This window comes from Chionomys nivalis, chromosome 1 (genome assembly GCF_950005125.1).
Source record: "Chionomys nivalis chromosome 1, mChiNiv1.1, whole genome shotgun sequence".
NCBI classification, from domain to species: Eukaryota; Metazoa; Chordata; class Mammalia; order Rodentia; family Cricetidae; genus Chionomys; species Chionomys nivalis.
The window spans coordinates 161,292,370-161,317,259 of NC_080086.1; the positions used below are offsets into that span (position 1 = coordinate 161,292,370).

The window sequence follows — 24,890 nt, forward strand, 5'->3', positions numbered from 1 at the left end:
GTGACACATCTACACATTCTAGTACTACTCAGTGGCAAAAAACCAAAGACACCTTGAATTTTGCATGCAAATGGATGGAATTAGAAAACACTATCCTGAGCTAGATAACCCAGAGCCAAAAATATGAATATGGCATGTATTCATTCATTAGTGGATTCTTGCCATAAACAAAGGACATTGAGTCTATAGTTCATGATCCTAGAGAAGCTAAGTAATAAGGTGAATGCAAAGAAAAACATATATAAGTCTACTTGGAAATTGGAAGCAGACAAGATCACCTGACAAAATTTGGGAGCATGAGGGCAGGGTAAAAGGAAGGGGAGAAGGGGAAGAGGAGGGATAAGGAAAGGGTTGGGAAGAGCTTGAAGGAATGGGATAGTTGAGATGAACTAAGTACAGATATGAGAGCAAGGAAAGGGATATCTTCATTGAGGGAGCCATTTGGGGGTTAGCAAGAAACTTGGCTCTAGAAAAATTCCCAGGAATCCACAAGGATAACTCCAGCTGATAAAGGCTTAAAAAAATACATGAAGAGATAAATAAATTGAATATCAAGAAAACAAATACTTCAATTAAAGTATATGATGCAGATATATATAAAATTCACAAAAGAAGAAACCAAAATGACTGAGAAGAACTTAAAGAAATGATATACATCTTTCATCATTAGGGAAATGCAATTCAAAATTACTTTGAGATTTAGTCTTGTAACAATCAGAATGACCAAATCAATAAATAAAACTGCAACTTATGCAAAGTTATAAGCCATCAATTTCAAACAGTGTGAGAATGGAAAATTGTAACTGAGATCAGAAAACAAGAATAACCCGTATATTCAAGTTATACTGATTTATGAACATATTGTGACTCATTTGAATACCTGGTCTTGAACTTCCCAAATGATGGACTAAAAAATGGAGTAGTAAGGAAAGCTATTCTTTCTTCCCCTATTTGGTTTTGTGGTTGTTTGGATTTGGTCATGATGCTATACTCAAGAAGCTAAAACTAAATTAAAACAAGTGCTCTTCTAGACACTCAGATGTGGCCTTGAATAGACTGACTTGCCTTTAAGCAAATTTGTGGTACAATTTCTCTTTTTAACTGAAAAACTTATTCTTCATAGAGTATATTTTGATTCTTGTTTGCATTCCACCAATTCTGGTCAGAAGCTCTACATTTCCTTAAACACACAGATTTTTGTTATATTTCTCGCTCCTTAAAAAACAAATGATAGAATTCCCAAAGAACCCAGATTGGGGCCAAGATTAGACATTGCTCTCAACATACTGATAACAAGCTTCCATTGTTAAAGACGACACCTATACACAATGCATTAATAACGGAGAAATTGAGTTGTTGCCTGCATAGAACCTTTGCTCCTGAGTACTGGCCTCTTTGGTACAGAAATGTACTCTCAATTATACCAAAAGAGTAATATAAACATTAAACCATTCTAAAATTCAATCTAAAATGGTGTTGTGCCTACAAAATATGCTGCAACAATTGTGGCATATAGCTTGTTTTAAAACTTGTCTGGAGTTTTGTCTCTTCACATGCTGTTATTACATACAATCTACTTTGGGATACAGGATGTTCTTCAGAACACTCAAATGAAGAGAGGAATAACCTTAAGCAGAAGCAAGCTTCAAATCCAATGAGATAAAGAGATCAGTCATAAACACAGATAGTGAGGAAAATTTACTTTATTGGCATAGTGACTGCACATGGATCGGGGTCTCTAGTTGGCAGCAATAGTCTCTTGAATCCAATCCACATACTTGCAGACCTTGGTGTACACACCAGGATTATCTGGCCAGGCACAGCCCACACCCCAGGAGACGATGCCCTGGAGCTCTCCATTGCAGACCAAAGGACCACCAGAGTCACCCTAGAAGGAAGCAACACAGTACATGGGAAAGGGCATGTTAAACAGAGATGTGTATATTCTGAACTCGAAAATACCAGTTTCTTCTCACTTGGTGCATTTCTTTTCCTTGTAGTCTATCTGCTATCCTACTACTGTGTTGACATTCAGAGTGGACCTCCTCATTCTCCACAATCCACCACAGAAAGTGTGCTGCCTACAACCACTCTGCTTTGAAGCACCACTCCCAGGAGATGAGAGGTCTGAAGAAGGGAAGGGAACCACTCACCTGGCAGGAATCCTTGCCTCCCTTAAGAAATCCAGCACAGACCATGTTATCAGTGATCTTTCCAGGATAGGAGGCTTCACACTCAGCCTGAGTCAGCAGTGGGGCATTTAGGCACTGGAGGAGATCTGGGTTATTGACTGTGAGGAATAGAAAATATTGAAGACTACTGTATCCAGACACCAATCCAGGTATGAAACAACTAAAAAGCAATGGAGTGTGCCCTATGTTATTATGGTTCATTTGGGAACTGTGGCTTATTGATTCCACAATATTCACTGCTGATACCTTTTCTGAATGAGTAAGAGCACATTCTGCACGTGCCTGGACAGCATCCTGGGGAATCAATGTATTTCTTGTAAAATTCCTCCTAGATTTGTTCCAGAACCTGTACAAACTGTGTACTTGCAATGAATTTGCAGTCTAGAAACCACTGGGATAATTCTAGAGATGTGGGAGATTGCAGAGAGCATAAATGTAGAAATAGAAAGTGATTGGTTCTACTCACCACCGAAACTGAGTGTGTTGCCCCATCCAGATATGAGGCACTGAGTGCCAGCAGGTGTACAGGAGGTGGGCAGAGCTAAAGTGGCCACTCGGGTATTGAGAGTCACAGGGCAAGAGAGCTTGATCAGCATGATGTCATTGTTATTGGTCTTCTTCACATAGTCAGGGTGCTTGATGATCTTGGCAGCATTGAGGAACTGCTCATCGCCCCAAAGACATTGATGTTGTGCTCTCCCAGCCTCACTTGGATGCGGCTGTTGAAAGAGAGGCACGCTAGATTCTTTTCCTCTACAACTGTAGATATCACAAGTTTCTTATCTCCTCACTCTTGTCTGGCTCTGAAGCTGTGCAAAATGTTGCAGAACCTGGATGGTGGATAGGATATTGTTTGCCTTGCTCTCCTATTCGTTTTCACATTCTCATATGCCCACAATATCCCGGGCTAAAGAGCTAAGGAGTTATTTGTAACCTTCTTCATTCACTGTGTCCTTGTTAACTACACGCAGAAACTTTTTTCTTTTCTTTTTTCCTTCCTTCCTTCCTTCCTTCCTTCCTTCCTTCCTTCCTTCCTTCCTTCCTTCCTTCCTTTCTTTCTTTCTATTTGTTTATTTATTTTAGTTTATTTTTGACAGGGTTTCTCTTTTATCTTTGTTGCCTGTCCTACAATTGGCTCTTGTAGACCAGGCTGGCCTTGAATTTACAGAGATCCACCTGCCTCTCCCTACTGAGTGCTGAGATTAAAGGCATGTGCCAACTTTGCCTGGCACAATGAACTTTTTATCATCATTTCCTTTTGATAGGACTTTTGTCCTATTGCATTTGGCCAAGACACATCAAAATGTGATATTTTATGCTTCACAGTAAGATTTTGAAGCCTTTTGAGGGATTCATTCTCTTGATCTCAGTTTCAAATCTAATGAGTCATAGTGTACATTATGAGGCTGTATAGATCATGTTGTAATAACTCCTCTTTATCCTTATTACTCAAACTCAATATTTAGAGTCTATAGTGGAAACAGTATTATTCATGGCCTAATAGTGTATAAAATCAACAGGAGAAGAAAATGAAAGATAAAGCCATTTTCAGCTGTGTTTTTGGAAACCCTATTTACCATTTTTTTTGATATAGGACACAGGGAATATTTGTGAATGAACTTTGGCAACTGCTTCATTGGACTGTAAGATGGGAAAATATGACTTCCTTCCTTTCAAGATGCACTATTCTTCCAATTTTATCTTTGTGTGTGTGTGTGTGTGTGTGTGTACAGGTATGTATGTGGTGTTGAACATCCTATTATGTGTCAGTGTTCATCAAAGGCTATAATCATAAGATGCTGTCAGCACTTCCTTTCTTTTTAATCTCACATTCAAGTTTCACATTTTCCTACAGCACAGATGCCTGGTGTAAAGATACCCCACTCTTGGAGCAATGCAGTCTGGAAATCATCACTTACGACTTGTAGCAATGAGCTGCAGATACCACCCATTGGTCATTGATGAGGGAGCCTCCACAGAAGTGGTAGCCAACATTTAGAGACACCTGGTATGGAATGGAATTCTTCTGGCAGGTGTAACCTCCAACAATCTTGTCATCATCATTAACAGGAAATGCAACTTGATGGAGACAGGAAATAAGAAATATTATTTTATCATGGTGATTGAAAGTGAGTCCATTGGCTCTATGGTAGCTTATACCCTTAGGATTTCTTCCTGAGAACAATGACTGTAGGAAAACTGGAATCACTCTGTCTCCAATAGGTAACACAGATTTTAGGGTTTCTCAATATTAGGATCTGCAGGACAGATAGGTAGTGCCATCAGGGCTCAATCACTTCTCAGCATCAGAGTTGGGACAGAAACAACTACCAAGAACACATTGAGTGGGAGCCCACTAGAAATCAATTTTGCTCATGGCCAGCTTTACTTTTCTATCTATTACTTGTTTATGCCACTCGAATGTTGGCCTTTTAGTCTCAGTAGGGAAAACAGCTGTAGAGGAGATGAAAAGAAAAATAACATTCCTCATGATGTTGGAGGGTGGATTGTTTTGTATCACACCAACTTTTCCACTCTTCTAGTATTACTTTCTGAGAAGAATGCCTAAGAGGAAGCAGGGGAAAACGGTCACAGTAGTCAGCACTAGTGTTCAGTATCTGCCAGGGTAAAATGCAGGGCAGGTAAGCAGATCCTGGTGGGCTCAGAATTCTTCATGTGTTTCAGTTAAAGGATAGAAGGATTTATTGAAGAGCATGTTCATGGAATCTTATTGCCTGTTATTTACCTAACTCTTTGCTCTCTTCCCTGTGTAATTCATTCCCTGTGTACTTATTGGTTTATCAGTTCAGCTGCTCTTGAGAAATTTGTCTCCCGGATCACTTTAGGCACCCTCAATTTGGCCTCCCATTCATTTCTCAGTAGTCAAGGGCCTGAATTCAATAAAGGATGTTGTTGAGAATGCATTGAGGTAGAGAGGTTAAATTGAAGTTTGAGAGATTACAAAAGTTGAAAATAGAATGCTGGAAAAGAAGATGAACATCAGAAAATTGTAGTAAATGTAGTGGTGCAGTAGGATTCCACGTTTTTTAAGTAATTAGGAAAGTAGGACCAGACATGGCATGAAACTCACCAGCAGCTCCCAGAAGGGGTAGGATCAGGAGGGCACTCATGGTGGCCAAATGTAGTGAGCCCTGAAGGGTGAGCATGCATTTATATGGCCAAGGAGGAGAACTCTGCTGATAGAAGTGGAGATGTGATGTCATCGATTATTACTGAGCAAACACACCTGTTCTTTCCTCTTCTTGGATTTAATGTCAACTACCTTTTGATTTTTTGGCACTAGGAGACCTACAGGTGTCAAGAAAAATTTTATTCTCAGGAAAGAGGGAGGGCAGCAGCTGATTTTTGAAACATTGTTAGACTGGGGAAACAGTGTCAGTCAAACATCTGTCCACACAGCTCTGCTTTACTCACTAAGTTCATGGGTGATGGAGAAGAAAGACTCTTTGGGGTGCTAGAAATTCCTAGCTGGACACAATAAGAAAACCCACAGAATTAACTAACCTGGGCTCGTAGAGTCTCACAGAAACCAACCCAACCACCAGGGGCCTGCATGTGACTGACCTAGGCCCTCAGCATATTCATTATAGTTGTTTAGCTTGGTCTTCTTTTAATAGCTGGAGCAGGGACTGTCTCTGATTACTTTCAGCTTTTGGGACACTTATGCTCATACTAGAATGCAGTGAACCATCAACTTCATGTACATTGTTTTGTTGATTTCCATGGGAGTTTTGCCTTCCTCTGAAGAGAGCCTGCAAAGGAATGGATGGGGTTTGGAGCAGAGAAGGAATGGGAAGGACCAAGTTAACAGGAAGGAAGGGAAACTGTGGCAGGGTGGTAAAATAAATATTTAAATGAACATATAAAATTTTAGGAATTAAAAATGAAGTCCCTTGATGAACATAGGTTGCTTTATCAACATTCAAGAAGCCCTGGTTCTGGCAGATGTGGAACTCTTTTTTTTTTTTAATTTATTTTTTATTTTTTATTTTTATTCTTTTTTAATTAAAATTTCCACCTGCTCCCCGTTTCCCATTTCCCTCCCCTCCTCCCAAATATTGCCCCTCCCCCTATCCCCACTCCTCTTCTCCTCCCCCCACACATTTCCCCCTCCCTCTCGATACTGAAGAGCAGTCCAAATTCCCTGCCCTGCGGGAAGACGAAGGTCTTCTATCTATGTCCAGGAAGGTGAGCATCTAAACAGGCTAAGCTCCCACAAAGCCAGTTCATGTATCAGGATCGAAACCTAGTGCCATTGTCCTTGGTTTCTCATCAGCCTTCATTGTCTGCCATGCTCAGAGAGTCCAGTTTCAACCCATGCTTATTCAGTCCCAGACCAGCTGGCCTTGGTGGGCTCCCATAAACAGCACTGAATATAAAATGGGAAAAAGAACGCATATTGAACAAATGGTGGTGGTATAACTGGATATCAACATGTAGAAGTATGAAAATATATCCATATCTATCACATGCACAAAACTCGTGTTCAGATGGACCAAAGACTTCAAAATAAAGCCAGCCACACTGAACCTTATAGAAGAGAAAGTGGGAAGTACAATTGAATGCATTGGCACAGGAGACCACTTCTTAACTATAACCATAGTAGCACAGACAGTGAGAGAAACAATTAATAAATGGGAACTCCTGAAACTGAAAAGCTTCTGTAAAGCAAAGGACATAGTAAACAAGACAAAACAATAGCCTTCAGAATGGGAAAAGATCTTCGCCCCACATCAGACAGAGGACTGATCTCCAAAATATACAAAACTGAAGTAATTGGCTGAAAAAATCCAGCAAAATACAGTGCGCAGCATTACTAACGGAGCAGACAAGCAGAAGGAAAGAATTCCAGATGTTTTGGAAATGTTGAGAAATTATTATACCTGAAGAGTAATAATGAAATGATCATTCACGACACTAATGTCCAGGAGGTGTCTATGGGAGGCCAAACAAACAAGTATGTGATGCCTCCCTGACCTCTCTTCACTGAAGGATTACTCTGCTGCTTCTTCTGTTATAGCTCAGAGAGGCACTGCAAAAGCTTCTGTATTTCTGAACTCTCATTATAGTCCTTTTTTTCTCTAAAGTTTTAAAATTGTTGTACAGTATTGAGGAGTTACTGTGACATTTTCAGGCATGTATATCATTGTTTACTTCTCATATTGTTCCTTCCCAGTAGTCATTGACCTTCTCACCATTATCCCTTGACCCTCCATCTTCCCTATTGTCTCCATTCTACTTTCATGCATATGTTCATCTTATGAGTGAACAATGCAATATTTATGGTTTTGAGATCTGTGTCTTTCACTTAATATGAAAATTCCAAGTTCCACTAATTTTTTCCTGGAAATAGCAAAACATTATTGTCTATTGCATTATACTCCCTGTTACTTATTCATCAGTTTTTAAAATTTAAAATTCCACCCTGTATTTTTTAATTAGTGAATTAGAAACATTCACAGTTACTTGTTATGGAGAGTAATGTGCTGATTCCTTTAACTGTATGGGCAATTTTTCTGATTGGTTTACACATTGTTTTTTCTTTTTTTCTATACATATTAGGGATTTTGTTTTTTCTTTATTATTATATAAAACAATGAAATTATATTGGCAGATCAAGACAAAGGCAAAAGATACAGGCAAGTACAAATAAGACAAGAGAATGAGGGAAAGAATAACAGGGAAAATATGTGATAAAAAGAAAGGATATAAAATCCAAATATAAAATAAAGGCGTATGTGAGTAAATTTGATACTGGTAGGAATAAAGAATACAAATACAACATATTTTAAGATAAAATAAGTAGTACATAATAATAGAGAAATGAAAAGTTTAGAGGAAGAAGAGGATAGTGAAAAAAATAAAAGGAAAACAAAGCCTTATCTATGTTTCCTGAAGGATCTTCTAATTTTATAGCCCACTTTAGCTAGTAGAAAAGTGTTGAATATCATGGGATGTTGTACTGTTCATCCTCTCAGTGTCAACTCATTGGGTAGTGCTTTGGGTTTAATGCTGTTTTCCAAGACATGTTTATATTATCAATGTCAAGTAAGCATTGATTGTAGAACTGTCTTTACTTTGCAACATGGTCTTTGTCAGCTACGAATTTCCTTATTCTTTTTTAGGCATCCTAATTTTCACAAACAGTAGAAAAATCCAAGCACGTTATGTGTTGAGAGTACATGAGACTGAGGAAGACGACCAAAGCACTGAGGTCTGCTCTGGAAGAGGAGAGCTGAGGAGACTGGGTATTGCACCGCACGGTTGTGGTGCACTTAGGTACTGATCAGCAGTGACAGTGGATGGAGGACTCTATGGAAACGAAGGAACTGAAGTCTATATGCCCAGAACTCTCAATGCTTCCTGACAAAACCTACATGGGAACACAGAAATACAAGGATCTTGGAGATCTTACTGTCTCCAGTAATCCATATATGAAAAGACCTACTCTTTGTTTTAGAGGATTTGACTAAAAATTGCATTACCTTCCTCAGGCTCCCTGCTGTTCAGTTTGTTTCCCTGAAAGCCTGAGTTATGACTAATATGCTTGTCATCTATCCATACAATGCAGCAAATTGTTCCTCATTTTTTTCTTTTTTCTTTAATTTATTTATTATATATACAGTGTTCTACCTGCAGGCCGGAAAAGGGCACCAAATCTTATTACAGATGGTTGTTAGCTACCATGTGGTTGCTGAGAATTGAACTCAGGACCTCTAGAAGAGCATCCAGTGCTCTTAACCTATGAGCCATCTCTCCAGCCCCTGTTCCTCATTTCTAAATCTAAGACTTTCCCCTTATTTGCAAATCCTCCTAAAATCTCAGTTAAGAAATAAACAGTTTGGTGGAATAGGCAGGTGGATCACTATGAGTTCAAGGTCTAAAAAGTGTGATCCAGACCAACTATGACTGTTACCCAGAGAAACCCTGTCTCAAAAAAAAATTGAAGAAACCAACAAATAAACAAATGAAAAAAGGTATCTTTTCAAGATGTGCCTAGTTTGTGATATGGCAGCAGTAAAAAGATATCTTACCCATTGCTGATTAGTAATGCAAAAATCGCATTTGGAACAAAACCCAATACCGACCACACACACACTCATGAACACACACACACACACACACACACAAACATTTCACTGGATTTAAGTATTTTACTGTTCATCCTCAAAGGAAATCAAAGCAGGAGATCAAGCAGGGAAGGAACTTGGAGCATGATCTGGTGCAGAGGCCATGAAGTGGTGTTCTTTCTGGCCATGAAGTGGTCTCTTCATTTCTTATTCAGGCTTATTTCCTGCAGAACCCAGGACCAGAAGCACAGTTATGATTTCACTGACAATGGAGTGTCTTCTCCTCCATCAGTCTCCAACTAAGAAAATGCTTTACAGGCTTACCTACAACCTGATTTCATGGAGATATTTTCTTAACTTAGGTTCCCTCTCTGAGATAACTGTAACTTGTGTCAAGTTCACATAAAACTATCGAGCACAACTTTGAAGATGTTGGTTTTAATACCAGTGCAATGCCTTGGGATATTATAAGATAAGCAAACTTGCCAGTGAGTGTGACAAAATGAAGAAAAATAAGTATATGCCTGTTTCTTCCTTGTCCCTTACGTGGGCTGCCACTGCAAGGTGTTACTCAGACCTAAAGTGGGCTTTTCCAATTACCTCATAAAATTTTTTCATTTACATTCAAATCTGCATGGATATGATTTTAGTTGACAACACATAAAGTCAAGCTGACATCCATAGTTGGCCATTAGCACCCATCTGATATTGAAGATCCAGCTCCTGAGGTTTAGAGTCCTCATCTTTCAAATGAGACAAGTCTCTGTTGCATGAAATAATGTCAGGCATATAGACTCTTTTGTTTATTCTTTGTGTTACCTATTTGTGTCTTTGTATTCTTAACATCCCAGTCATATGTTCTTGCACTTATCTTTCCTTCAAGGTTTAGAAGGCAGACATTTGTTGTTAACTAAGCTGATGTTTGTTATTTGTGCCATAGAGGAATCACCATTTTCGGCATCAGATTTATGATTCCGATTCCCATGAATCAAACCTAGAAATTCTTTATATTTTAAAAGTTAGAGAGTTCTCACTTAGATATAGATGTTGAATAGAACATTTGAATAAGTAAATTCCTTGAATGATGTAGGAGATAAAAATTGCATGTCATGTATACTTTCAAAGTCAGGAGCCTCAAGTGGTATAGAAAGAATATATTTGAAATTATGTGATAATCAATGAACTCCTTGGGATCAGAGATATTAACTAATATTTCAATCTTGGAGAGGCAGAGAGAGTTTCTACACTATACAAAGTGTCATATTCAGGAAGCATATTTTATTGGATGAAATGAAAGTGTCATATGAAAGAAATAGTAGGCTAGGGAAGATAATGGAAGAAAAGAATTGAGATTAAAGGGGAACATGTCCTAGAATTACAGATTGGGAGTGCAGAGAAGTAAATGATACAAGAAATAAGTAAAGGTGGCTAAGGTGATCTGAGAAAATTGGAGAGTAATTTAAATATGAAAATAACCACTGGAATCTATAAACTTTCACCTTTCCTCTACAGACATTCCAAGGAACCTCCATGCTAAAGGACCATTCCAGGAGTATTCGGGACTTCATATTCCACATACAGAAACTCTCCTGCTTTTGGATGTTGCCCTTTACACAGTGTGGAAAGAAACATTGCATTATTAGGGAAATGCTAATTCTGTGTTCATGTTCTTCCAAAAAGACAAAGGCCAGAAGAAAAATGTGTGTGTAGTTTGTCCCATTGGTACCTATGATAAGATTGTCAGCAGAACATTTAGCTGCCACCTGCATCCAGTCTCACATGCTCTAACAATTTTCATGTTTTCCTACAGACCTGGAGCAGCATGCCAGTTTTAGATAACTTCTCAGGTGAAAAAGAATCCATCCAAATCAGTCCTTTCTGAACTCCTCCCACTAACGTGTTTGTGAAAAGTCAAAGTATGTGAATAGTTGGAACAACCTGACAGACATGGCAACATGCCAGTCCTTCCACTAGGTATGAGCCTAGGAGGAAATGAATGAGAGCAGGATGCAGAAATGATAACTCAGAATGGTCTTCATGTGTGAAGCTCACCCAGCCAAGCCATTAATAGGGCCACAACAAATGCTATGAATCCTATGATGGCTTTTCCTGTAGTCTCTTCTGAGTTTCAATCCTCCACCTTCCAGTCAGTTTATCCCCTCAAATCCAATTGCCAAGATTTTAGCTAAGCCTTTCTTCCCCATTACTCTTTAAGTCCAGAACCATTTCTACTTTTCAGAGATGTCAAACCTGATCTCATCTCCCAGCATCTGACAGGAAGGATTCTCAAACTGGGTCACAGTATTAGGCACAGCTGATACAGTCCCTTCTTTGGATAACTTGTGCCATAGTATATGTGGATAATGAGTCTTGTGGGAGATTTAAGTTAAAAAAATGTATTTAATACAAGAAGAGTCACCACTGACTGTTGCTGACTATGTAATAACACATTTATTAGCAGTTATGGCCATCATGGGGATACCTGTACAAACTAATGCTGAAAATAAGCCAACATATGTCTTTAGTAAAATGAAACAGGTGTTTTGGCATATTACAGCATTGAGTATATTAAAGATATACCACACAATCATGCATGGCAAGCAGGTACTTAATAGTGCTGTTTCTACCACAGCAAACTGAATGATCTTGCCCATGTTCGGTGTGATCTTTTACACATCCATTGACTTTGTACAAACAATCCCTCATGGCATCTTTCAGTGGGTAAAAATCAGAGCATCTAAAGCCCAACACTGGTTAGGAAATACACCACCTGTCTTAACATCATTGATGATCTAGTGTTGGCCTAGAAAACTCTTACAATTACATTTCCCATTTAGTAGATAGATAGCATTTAGAGTAAAGGAATTCAGAGACCATTGATAGACTCTTTTGAGTGTGGGGTTTTCATAGCCACCAACAATCTATAAGAACCTGAACACCGTCAAAATACTAAAACTGCTTTATTTCTCATAGGCCTTTTCTCATCTCCTATAAACGTTCCAGAAATATGTGCTAGATTCTCATCCAAGGAGAAATTTACTGAAGAGGAGAGAGAGAGAGAGAGAGAGAGAGAGAGAGAGAGAGAGAGAGAGAGAGAGAGAGAGAGAGAGGCCAATTTTTGAAGACAGAGTGAATGAATACTCATATCACAGGAACCCTTATACTTTTTAGGGATCTAAGGCAGAACGGGGTGCTGGTGACCTTTGGTGTTCATAGCCAAGTAACAAAGTGTGATAATCTCATTATGATTAGCCTACATAGTAATAAAATTTTCTGTAATGAAGTTAGCATGCTGTTGTCTTATTTTTATGCTGTGAAATATTTATAAAACTACAGCTGGAGAAAAAGTCAGGTATTTGTTTTGACATTTCCACATTCCATCATACACTGACCCACAAGGGTATTTTCTACAGTATTTGGAAAATATTTTTAGCCAGAGGAATGTTCAGGTTGATTGATCTCATTTATAATGCTAGCTGTAAAGAAACATTGAAGGGCACAAGAAAACTGTGTCCTATAGATAAAGTGTGATCTTTAACCACTTAATATTTTGTGCTTCTACTTATCAACTGAGATCAGCTTTCCTCAAGATATAAGGAATTATATGTTTAAAAGACTACTGCAGATCATAACCATCACCTCATATTCTAGACTGAGATGGGTAAAGTAGATTTACTGAATGAACCACTTCACTCCATTTGAAAGTCTTTGCTATTGCTTTGTTTTTCATCCCAATATACAAATTTCTTTGTATATTTCCCTAAAACATTCTCCTAGTCCTAATTCAAGGATTGCTATTTCAAAGATTTGCATTTCAATTTTGGAAACAGTGTGTTTCTTTTCCTGTGTGTGTATTTTGTGCTGTAGATTATACTCATCTATGGACCTTGTATTTGTTCCTTTATTCTGCATTTCAAAGATGATGAAGTGATCTTTAAAGAGTGAGGTTAAGGTTTTTAAGTTTATACATCAACTGGTATAAAATTTGATCATGGTAGCCATATTTTAGAGTGTGGTGTTCTGATGAGACCATTATGGTACCATACTTCCCTCACCTCATGAAAGAGGCAGATAACAGATGCTGCTATCTTATTTTCAGTATGAAAAATCTACATGTCTGAAGAAAAATGACTTCTTTATAGATGATACCCAAACCATTCCTCTGAAAACTAAGATTAGTTCTCATTATTCTGTTGCTACAGAGGAATGTTTCTGATGTCCCTGTAGTGTATTTACAACTTGAGAATAATTATTATCCTTATGCCCACAGGTAAGATTAATTTCCACCCTCAGTCAAGAAAAATTCTCTTTGTAACAGACAGTGACTGGTAACTTCCTTTTCTTTTTTTTATTTCATTTTTTGTAGTAATTTCCTTTTTTCAAAGGCACATTCTTTTTCCTATATTATGTTGTTTCTTTTAAAACAGTGCTTGAAATATTCTATGGATCTCTGTTTACCCAAACACAGTGAGTATCAGTGGCTGCCAACAACTTTTCTTTTGATGTCGGTTTCCCTTCTGTATACCGTGATTACCATTAATGAATAAAAACAACCTGCTTTGGACCTATAGAAGGACAGAACTTAGCTAGGTAAGGAAAACTAAACTGAATGCTGGGAGGAAAAGAGCAGAGTCAGAGAGAAATCATATATCCCTGCTGGAGACAGACTCTAGGAACTTTACCTGGTAAGCCACAGCCAAGCGGTGATACACAGATTACTGGAACTGGGTTAATTTAAGAGATATGAGTTAGCCAGAAATAGTTTATGTATGGTATTGCAAACAATGTGGTTTCTGTGTGTTTATTTCAGGGCTGAGCAGACAGGAACTAACAAATGGCTCCTCCATCACTCTTTTATATGTCTTTCTCCTCTCTCCTAACACTTTATCAGTTGCCTATACTGATACTTTTTTTAACGATGCCACACTCTTGGGCACTACAGTTTGGGAACCATCAATTATGACTTGCAACATTGAGCCACAGACACTAGTCACTGGTCAGTGATGATGAAACTGCCACAGAAGTAGTAACCAGAGTTCAAGGACACCCAGTAGGAGACAGAATTCTCTTGACAGGTATATCCTCCTGTGAAATTGTTATCATCATTATCAGAAAAGCCATTAGAATGGATATAAATGTAAAGGAAAATTCCTTAGGACGTTGGAGGGTGGATCCTCGAATATATATCACCCTCCTAATATTTTAGTATGCTTCTCTGAGCAGAATGACTAAGAGAAATTATGGAATACACTGTCTTTCTTATACAACGTAGGATTTGAGGTACCACAGTTGAAGAAACTATAGGACAGGCAGATAAATCTTGGAGGGCTCAGACATTTTCTGGGATCAAGGAAAATGTAGAAGAAATGACATAAGAACACATTTTTGGCTTCAGTATTGAAAACAGCTTGGTATTGGCATAAAAACAGAGAAGTCGATCAATGGAACCGAGTAGAAGACCCTGATTTTAACCCACAAACATATGAACACCTGATTTTTGATGAAGGAGCTAAAAGTATACAATGGAAGAAAGAAAGCATCTTCAACAAATGGTGCTGGCAGAACTGGTTGTCAACCTGTAGAAGAATGAAAATAGATCCATATCTATCGCCATGCACAAAACTCAAGTCCAAATGGATTAAAGACCTCAATATTAGTCTGAACACACTGAACCTGATGGAAGAAAAAGTGGGAAGTACTCTACAACACATGGGCACAGGAGACCATTTCCTATGTATATCTCCAGCAGCACAGACATTAAGGGCATCATTGAATAAATGGGACTTCCTGAAACTGAGAAGCTTCTGTAAAGCAAAGGACACTGTCACTAAGACAAAAAGGCAACCCACTGACTGGGAGAAGATCTTCACCAACCCCGCAACAGACAAAGGTCTGACCTCAAAAATATATAAAGAACTCAAGAAATTAGACTTTAAAATGCTAATTAACCCAATTAAAAAATGGAAGCACTGAACTGAACAGAGAATTCTCAAAAGAAGAAATTCAAATGGCCAAAAGACACTTAAGGTCATGCTCAACCTCCTTAGCGATAAGGGAAATGAAAATCAAAACAACTTTGAGATACCATCTTACACCTGTCAGAATGGCTAAAATAAAAAACACCAGTGATAGCCTTTGCTGGAGAGGTTGTGGAGTAAGGAGCACACTCATCCATTGCTGGTGGGAATGCAAACTTGTGCAACCACTTTGGAAATCAGTGTGGCAATTTCTCAGGAAATTTGGGATCAACCTACCCCAAGATCCAGTAATACCACTCTTGGGAATATACCCAAGAGATGCCCTATCATATGACAAAAGTATCTGTTCAACCATGTTCATAGCAGCATTATTTGTAATAGCCAGAACCTGGAAACAACCTAGATGTCCTTAAGTGGAAGAATGGATGAAGAAGGTGTGGAATATATACGTATTAGAGTACTACTCAGCGGGAAAAAACAATGACTTCTCGAATTTTGCATGCAAATGGATGGAAATAGAAAGCACTATCCCGAGTGAGGTATCCCAGATGCAAAAAGAGGAATATGGGATGTACTCACTCATAATCGGTTTCTAGCCATAAATAAAAGACATTGAGCATATAATTTGTGATCCTAGAGAAGCTAAATAAGAATGTGAACCCAAAGAAAAACGTATAGTCATCCGCCTGAATAGGGGAAGTAGACAAGATTGCTGGGCAAAAACTGGGAACTTGCGGGTGAGGTGGCATGGGGCTAAGGGGAAATGGGGTGAGAAATGTGAGAAGGGGAGGATGGGAGGAGCTTGGGGGAATGGGATGTTTGGGATATAGGAAGGGTGGATACGGGAGCAGCGAAATATATATCCTAACTAAGGGAGCCATCTTGGGGTTGGCAAGAGACTTGACTCTAGAGGGGCTCGCAGGTGTCCAGGGAGATGTCCCCAGCTGGTACCTTGGGCAACTGAGGAGAGGGAACCTGAAATGACCCTATCCTATACTGATAAATATCTTGCATATCACCTTAGAACCTTCATGTGGCAATGGATCGAGATAGAGACAGAAACCCAATTTGGAGCAACGGACTGAGCTCTTAAGGTCCAAATGAGGAACAGAAGGAGGGAGAACATGAGCAAGGAAGTCAGGACCATGAGGGGTGCACCCACCCACTGTGACAGTGGAACTGATCTATTGGGAGCCCACCAAGGCCAGCTGAACTGGGACTGAATAAGCATGGGTTGAAACTGGACTCTCTGAGCATGGCGGACAATGAAGGCTGATGAGAATCCAAGGACAATGGCACTAGGTTTCGATCCTAATACATGAACTGGCTTTGTGGGAGCTTAGCCTGTTTGGATGCTCACCTTCCTGGACCTAGATAGAAGTGGGAGGACCTTGGTCTTCCCGCAGGGCAGGGAATTTGGACTGCTCTTCAGTATTGAGAGGGAGGGGGAATGGAGTGGGGGGAGGAGAAGAGGAGTGGGGATAGGGGGAGGGGAGTGGGGGAGGAGAAGAGGAGTGGGGATAGGGGGAGGGGAGTGGGGGGAGGGAGCAATGTATGGGAGGAGGGTGAGGGAAATGGAAAACGGGGAGGAAGCAGAAATTTTAATTAAAAAAGAATAAAATAAAATAAAAAAAAGAAAAAAAAGAACATATTTTTGGGGATTTGTGTGGGCTACAATTGGATGTCAGTTTTCTAATTTCCTGGTTGCCTCACTTCACGTTTCATCAGTTGTTTATGCTACAAAAAATGAACTGACCATTCATGAAACCAGCTAGATATGGCTAGCTAAGAAAATGCCAAGGCGCATAGACAATGTTGTTTTTGGTTTGCACATCACTGAAATATGTACAGGGAGGCCAGAAAGGAGAGGTGTTAGGAAGCAAAGTCAGGCAGAAGAAATGAGGGCCCAGAAGCTTCCCAGTATAACAGTAGTTATTAACTTTGACTGCAAACTGGTAATATTAAAGTCCTCTGATAATTTTAACCTCTATGTGTAAGACACATAGGACACTTTCATCAGAATTACTAAGGGTGAGACTTTGGTGAATTAGTTTCCACGTGACTTCAGGCACATTTCCCTTAACAGAATCTATGATGAAGGATTTCCAGAGTTGCTTCACTGGAGAAATGTGCTTGCCAGTTCATTTTGTGGAACCTCTTCCTGAGCAGCTTTCTACCTATAGATCTGAGAAAAACATTTGGAAAGTGTGGACTCATGGAAACCTGAGAGCAGAGATGCCAGAGAGATTATAGCTGCTGGAAGTAGGATACCAAGGATAAATCTGACTGCTGGAGAGAAAGGAGGTGAGCTGGCTGTGATGGAAGATAAAGTTCATGTATTCCAGTTAATTGGAATGACAGGGCCAGATTCATGTGGAATCTATTAGCAGTTCCCACAATAGCCAGGGTCAGGAGTGTACTCATCATGGCCAAAGTGATAAGCACTGAAGAAGGTCCTACTCTTATAAACCTGTGGAGGATGAAGGCTGCTTGTTGAAGTAGGGGTTGGATTTCATTACTTCTTACTGAGCAAATACAATATTCTCTTTTCCTACATTCTTACATCCATTTCCTGTGCTCTTAGGCCTTCTTTGCAGCACGAGACCCACAGGTGTGAAGGAAAATCACAGTCTTAGGAAAGAGAGAGGAAACAGCTCATTCTTGAAAGAATGCTGGAAACGAGGAAACACTGGTAGTCAATTTGTAATACAGTTTTCCTTACTATACTAAATTCATGGGTGTTAGAACAGAAAGAGTCTATGGAAGGCTTGGAAATACTTTGTTAAAATAGATGGATTTTTATTAACTTTCAAGAAGGTCTAGCTGAGGTAGATAGAAGGTATCTATGAAACCCCCATACCCTAAGAATCTGTCAACAGTCTCTAAATTTCTTTAACTTGCTCTCAATCTATTTACTAGGAAATGGAAATTTAAGAGTCCCATGGACCAATAATGGAACATCAAGGATTTTAAGAAAAGAGGTAGTGTTCCTAACGTGTGCTGGGTTTTTAGATACACTGCTTTTTAACCTGGCTCATGGATCTTTTTTATTTATTTATTTATTTATTTATTTATTTATTTATTTTTATTCTTTTTTACTTAAAATTTCCAACTGCTCCCCGTTTCCCATTTCCCTCACCCTCCTCCCACATATTGCCCCCTCCCCCCGCTCCCCTCCCCCTATCCCCACTCCACTTCTCCTCCCCCTAGTCCACTCCCCCTCCCTCTCGATACTGAAGAGCAGTCCAAATTCCCTGCTCTACATGAAGACCAAGGTCCTCCCACTTCTATCTAGGTCCAGGAAGGTGAGCATCCAAACAGGCTGCGCTCCCACAAAGCCAGTTCATGTATTAGGATCGAAACCTAGTGCCATTGTCCTTGGCTTCTCATCAGCCTTCATTGTCCGCCTTGTTCAGAGAGTCCAGTTTCAACCCATGCTTATTCAGTCCCAGTCCAGCTGGCCTTGGAGAGCTCCCAATAGATCAGTTCCACTGTCACAGTGGGTGGGTGCACCCCTCGTGGTCCTGATTTCCTTGCTCATGTTCTCCCTCCTTCTGCTCCTCATTTGGACCTTAAGAGCTCAGACGGTTGATCCAAATTGGGTCTCTGTCTCTCTCTCGATCCATCGCCAGATGAAAGTTCCTGTGCCATTCTCCTTGGCCTCTCGTCAGCTCTCATTGTCCACCACATTAAGAGAGTCCGGTTTTATCCCATGTTTTTTTCAGTAGCAGTCCAGCTGGCCTTGGTGAGCTCCCAATAGATCGGCCCCCCTGTCTCAGTAGTTGGGTGCACCCCTCATGGTCCTGACTTCCTTGTTCATGTTCTCTCTCCTTCTGCTCCTCATTATAACCTTGGGAGCTCAGTCCGGTGCTCCAGTGTGGGTCTCTGTCTCTATCTCCATCCATCGCTAGATGAAGGTTCTATGGCGATATGCAAGATATTCATCAGTATGATTATAGGATAGGTTCATTTCAGGTTCCCTATCCTCAGGTGCCCCAATGAACTAACTGGGGACATTGCCCTGGGCTTCTGGTAGCCATTCCAGGTTCAAGTCTCTTGCCAACCCTTAGGTGGCTCCCTTAACTAAGGTATGAGTTTCCCTGCTCCCCCATCCAACCTTCCTTTAACCCAATCACCCCGATTCCCCCAGTTCCCCTCATCCTCTCCTTCTCACTTTTCTCTCCCCATCTCCCCTCATCCCCATCCCACCCCACCCCCCAAGATTCCCATTTTTTGCCCATCAATCTTGTCTATTTCCCATAGCTGGGAGGATATCGATATGTTTTTCCTTGGGTTTACCCTCTTGTTTAGCTTCTTTAGGATCACAAATTATAGACTCAGTGGCCCCTATCCATGGCTAGAAACCAATTATGAGTGAGTACATCCCATGATCTTCTTTTTGGGTCTGGGTTACCTCACTCAGGATCGTATTTTCTATTTCCATCCATTTGCATGCAAAATTTGAGAAGTCATTGTTTTTTACCGCAGAGTAGTACTCTAATGTATATATATTCCACACTTTCTTCATCCATTCTTCTATTGAAGGGCATCTAGGTTGCTTACAGGTTCTGGCTATTACAAATAATGCTGCTATGAACATAGTTGGACAAATGCTTTTGTCATATGATAGGGCATCTCTTGGGTATATTCCCAAGAGTGCTATTGCTGGGTCCAGGGGTAGGTTGATCCCAATTTTTCTGAGAAACCACCACACTGATTTCCAAAGTGGTTGCACAAGTTTGCAGTCCCACCAGCAATGGATGAGGGTACCCCTTTCTCCACAACCTCTCCAGCAAAAGCTATCCTTGGTGTTTTTTATTTTAGCCATTCTGACAGGTGTAAGATGATATCTAAAAGTTGTTTTGATTTGCATTTCTCTGATCGCTAAGGAGGTTGAGCATGACCTTAAGTATCTTTTGGCCATTTTAACTTCTTCTGGTGAGAATTGTCTGTTCAGTTCAGTGCCCCATTTTTTAATTGGGTTAATTATCCTTTTAAAGTCTAGTTTCTTGAGTTCTTTATATATTTTGGAGATCGGACCTTTGTCTGTAGCGGGGTTGGTGAAGATCTTCTCCCAGTCAGTAGGCTGCCTTTTTGTCTTAATGACAGTGTCCTTTGCTTTACAGAAGCTTCTCAGTTTCAGGAGGTCCCATTTATTCAATGTTGCCCTTAATGTCTGTGCTGCTGGGGTTATACATAGGAAGCGATCTCCTGTGCCCATATGTTGTAGGTTACTTCCCATTTTCTCTTCTATCAGGTTCAGTGTGTTCAGATTGATATTGAGGTCTTTGATCCATTTGGACTTGAGTTTTGTGCATGGTGATAGATATGGGTCTATTTTCATTCTTCTACAGGTTGACATCCAATTGTGCCAGCACCATTTGTTGAAGATGCTTTCTTTCTTCCATTGTATACTTTTAGCTCCTTTATCGAAAATTAGTTGTTCATAGGTTTGTGGGTTAAAATCCGGGTCTTCTATACGATTCCATTGGTCGACTGCTCTGTTTTTATGCCAGTACCACGCTGTTTTCATTACTGTAGCTCTGTAATAGAGTTTGAAGTCAGGGATGGTAATGCCTCCAGAAGTTCCTTTATTGTATAAGATTGTTTTGGCTATCCTGGGTTTTTTGTTTCTCCATATAAAGTTGATTATTGTCCTTTCAAGATCTGTGAAGAATTTTGATGGGATTTTAATGGGGATTGCATTGAATCTATAAATTGCCCTTGGTAAAATTGCCATTTTTACTATGTTGATCCTCCCAATCCAGGAGCAAGGGAGATCCTTCCATTTTCTGGTATCCTCTTCAATTTCTTTCTTCAATGCCTTAAAGTTCTTGTCAAATAGATCTTTCACTTCCTTGGTTAGAGTTACCCCAAGATATTTTATGCTTTTTGTGGCTATCGTGAAAGGTGATGATTCTCTTATTTCCCTCTCTGCTTCCATATCCTTTGTGTGTAAGAGGGCGACTGATTTTTTGGAGTTGATCTTGTATCCTGCCACATTACTAAAGGCGTTTATCAGCTGTAGGAGTTCTTTGGTGGAGTTTTTGGGGTCGCTCATGTACACTATCATATCATCTGCAAATAATGCAAGTTTAACTTCTTCCTTTCCAATTTGAATCCCCTTTATCCCCTTATGTTGTCTTATTGCTATTGCTAAAACTTCGAGAACTATATTGAAGAGGTATGGAGAGAGTGGACAGCCTTGGCGTGTTCCTGATTTTAGTGGGATGGCTTTAAGTTTCTCTCCATTTAATTTGATATTAGCTGTTGGCTTGCTCTATATAGCTTTAATTATATTTAGGTATGACCCTTGTATCCCTAATCTCTCCAAGACTTTTATCATAAAGGGATGTTGAATTTTGTCAAATGCTTTTTCAGCGTCTAATGAAACGATCATATGGTTTTTTTCTTTCAGTTTATTTATATGATGGATTACATTGATAGATTTGCGTATGTTAAACCAGCCCTGCATCTCTGGGATGAAGCCTACTTGATCATAATGGATAATTTTTCTAATGTGTTCTTGGATTCGGTTTGCCCGAGTTTTGTTGAGGATTTTTGCATCGATGTTCATGAGTGAGATTGGCCTGTAATTTTCTTTCTTGGTTGGGTCTTTGTGTGGTTTTGGTATCAGAGTTACTGTAGCTTCATAAAAGGAATTTGGCAATGACTCTTCTGTTTCTATATTGTGAAATACCTTAAGGAGTATAGGTATTAGGTCTTCTTGGAAGTTCTGGTAGAATTCCGCATTGAAACCATCTGGTCCTGGACTTTTTTTGGAAGGGAGGTTTTTGATAACTGCTTCTAATTCTTCACGACTAACAGGTCTATTTAGGTTGTTCACCTGGTCCTGGTTTAACTTTGGTATATGGTATTTATCTAAAAAAGTGTCCATTTCTTTTACATTTTCCAGTTTTGTGGCATACAGGCTTTTGTAGTAAGATCTAATGATTCTCTGAATTTCCTCTGTGTCTGTGGTTATGTCTCCCTTTTCATTTCTGATCTTATTAATTTGCAAATTCTCTCTCTGCCGTTTGATTAGTTTGGATAGGGGTTTATCAATCTTGTTGATTTTCTCCAGGAACCAGCTTTTTGCTTTATTGATTCTTTCAATTGTTTTCTGTGTCTCTATTTTGTTGATTTCAGCCCTCAGTTTGATTATTTCCAGTCTTCTACCCCTTCTAGGTGAGTCTGCTTCTTTTTTTTCTAGAGCTTTCAGGTGGGCTGTTAAGTCTCCAATGTGTGCTTTCTCTGTTTTCTTTAAGTGGGCAGTTAGTGCTATGAACTTTCCTCTCAGGACTGCTTTCATAGTGTCCCATAGGTTTGAGTATGTTGTTTCTTTATTTTCATTGTCTTCAAGGAAGACTTTAATTTCTTTCTTTATTTCTTCCTTAATCCAGGTATGGTTCAGTAGTTGACTATTCAGTTTCCATGAGTTTGTAGGCTTTCTGGGGGTAGCATTGTTGCTGAATTCTAGCTTTAATCCATGGTGATCTGATAAGATACAGGTGGTTATTAATATTTTTTTGTAACTGTGAATGTTTGCTTTGTTACCGAGTATGTGGTCGATTTTTGAGAAGGTTCCATGAGCTGCAGAGAAGAAGGTATATTCTTTCCTATTTGGGTGGAATATTCTATAGATGTCTGTTAAGTCCATTTGATTCATTACCTCCATTAATTCTCTTATTTCTCTGTTAGGTTTCTGTCTGATTGACCTGTCCATTGGTGAGAGAGGAGTATTAAAGTCTCCTACTATTAATGTGTGCGGTTTGATGGCTGCCTTGAGTTTTAACAATGTTTCTTTTACGTACGTGGGTGCTTTTATATTAGGGGCATAGATATTCAGGATTGAGATTTCATCCTGATGAATTGTTCCTGTTATGAGTAGAAAATGTCCCTCTCCATCTCTTCTGATTGCTTTAAGTTTGAAGTCAACTTTGTTAGAAATTAGTATGGCCACACCTGCTTGTTTCCTAGGTCCATTTACTTGATAAGCCTTATCCCAGCCCTTTACTCTGAGTAGGTGCCTGTCTTTGTGGTTGAGGTGTGTTTCTTGTAAACAGCAGAATGTTGGATCCTGTTTTCGTATCCAATCTCTTAGTCTGTGCCTTTTTATAGGTGAGTTGAGTCCATTGACATTAAGTGATATTAATGACCAGTGGTTGTTAACTCCGGTCATTTTTTTTTTTTAGTAGTAGATTTTGTGTGTTTCCCTTCTTTGAGATGTGCTGGTAAAGGGTTTCTAGATGTCTGAGTTACTGTGGTCATTGTTGGACTCCTTGATTAGTGATTTTCCTTCTATTACTTTCTGTAAGGCTGGATTTGTGGCTACGTATTGTTTAAATTTGTTTTTATCCTGGAAAATTTTGTTTTCTCCATTTATAGTGAACGAAAGCTTGGCTGGGTATAGTAGTCTGGGCTTGCATCCATGGTCTCTTAGTTTCTGCAGTACATCTATCCAGGACCTTCTGGCTTTCATGGTTTCCATAGAGAAGTCAGGTGTAAGTCTGATAGGTTTACCTTTATAAGTAACTTGGCCTTTTTCCTTTGCTGCTCTTAGTATTCTTTCTTTATTCTGTATGCTTTGTGTTTTGATTATTATATGGCGAGAGGATGTTTTTTTTTGATCCAGCCTATTCGGTGTTCTGTATGCTTCTTAAACCTTCATAGGTATATCTTTCTTTAGGTTGGGAAAGTTTTCTTCTATAATTTTATTAAATATATTTTCTGGACCGTTGAGCTGCGCTTCTTCTCCTTCTTCTATTCCTATTATTCTTAGGTTTGGTCTTTTTATTGTGTCCCATATTTCCTGAATGTTTTGTGATGTGAATTTGTTGGCCTTGCTGTTTTCTTTGATCAGCGTGTTTATTTTCTCTATGGTATCTTCAGAATCTGAGATTCTTTCTTCTATCTCTTGTATTCTGTTGGTTATGCTTGTTTCTGTAGTCTCTATTCGTTTACCTAGATTTTCCCTGTCCAGCTGGCCTTCTGTTTGTGTTTTCTTCTTTGCCTCCATTTCAGTTTTTAAGTCTTGAACTGTTTCCATTATTTGTTTGATTGTTTTTCCTTGGTTTCCTAGGGTATCATTCACTGATTTACTCAATTCTTCAAACTTTCTGTTATACTTCTCATCCATTTCTATAAGGGCATTTTTTACATGCTGTTTAAGGGCGTCAATCACTTTCATAAAGTCAATTTTATCTACTTCTTCATGATTAAGGTGTTCATGTCCTCCTGTTGTGAGGTCGCTGGGTTCTGGTGGTTTCATATAGTTTTTCAGATTGTTGGGTGAATTCTTGCATTGGCGCCTGCCCATCTCTTTCTCTGAATGCTCCCCTATGGATCTTCTTTTACCGGATCAGGTCTCCTTGCCTACTGATGTACTTTCCCAGTGATGGCACCCTGCAGTGATAGCTCTCCTGGTGCTCCAGTGATGTCTCTCCTGGTACCAATATCAGATCTCCGTGCCCAAAGACGGCTCTCCTGGTACCCAGATTAGCTCTCCCACTGATGGCTCTCCTGGTGCCAAGATCAGATCTCCGTGCAGGTTGGGTAGTTCGTAAACAAAGGCCTTACCTTGCTTGGTGCAGGCAGGCCAGTGAACCAAAGGAAGTCTCGCCTGCCTA

At 39.5% G+C, this 24,890-nt stretch overlaps 2 pseudogenes and 1 gene segment (V, D, J or C); 1 reads left to right on the plus strand and 2 right to left on the minus strand.

Annotated features, from left to right (window-relative positions):
- Positions 1 to 24,890, minus strand: part of LOC130872023 (T-cell receptor beta-1 chain C region-like) — a 448,908-nt gene that overhangs the window by 78,912 nt on the left and 345,106 nt on the right.
- Positions 1 to 24,890, plus strand: part of LOC130877434 (trypsin-4-like) — a 91,974-nt pseudogene that overhangs the window by 5,040 nt on the left and 62,044 nt on the right.
- LOC130872082 (anionic trypsin-2-like) lies at positions 1,739 to 5,323 on the minus strand (annotated as a pseudogene).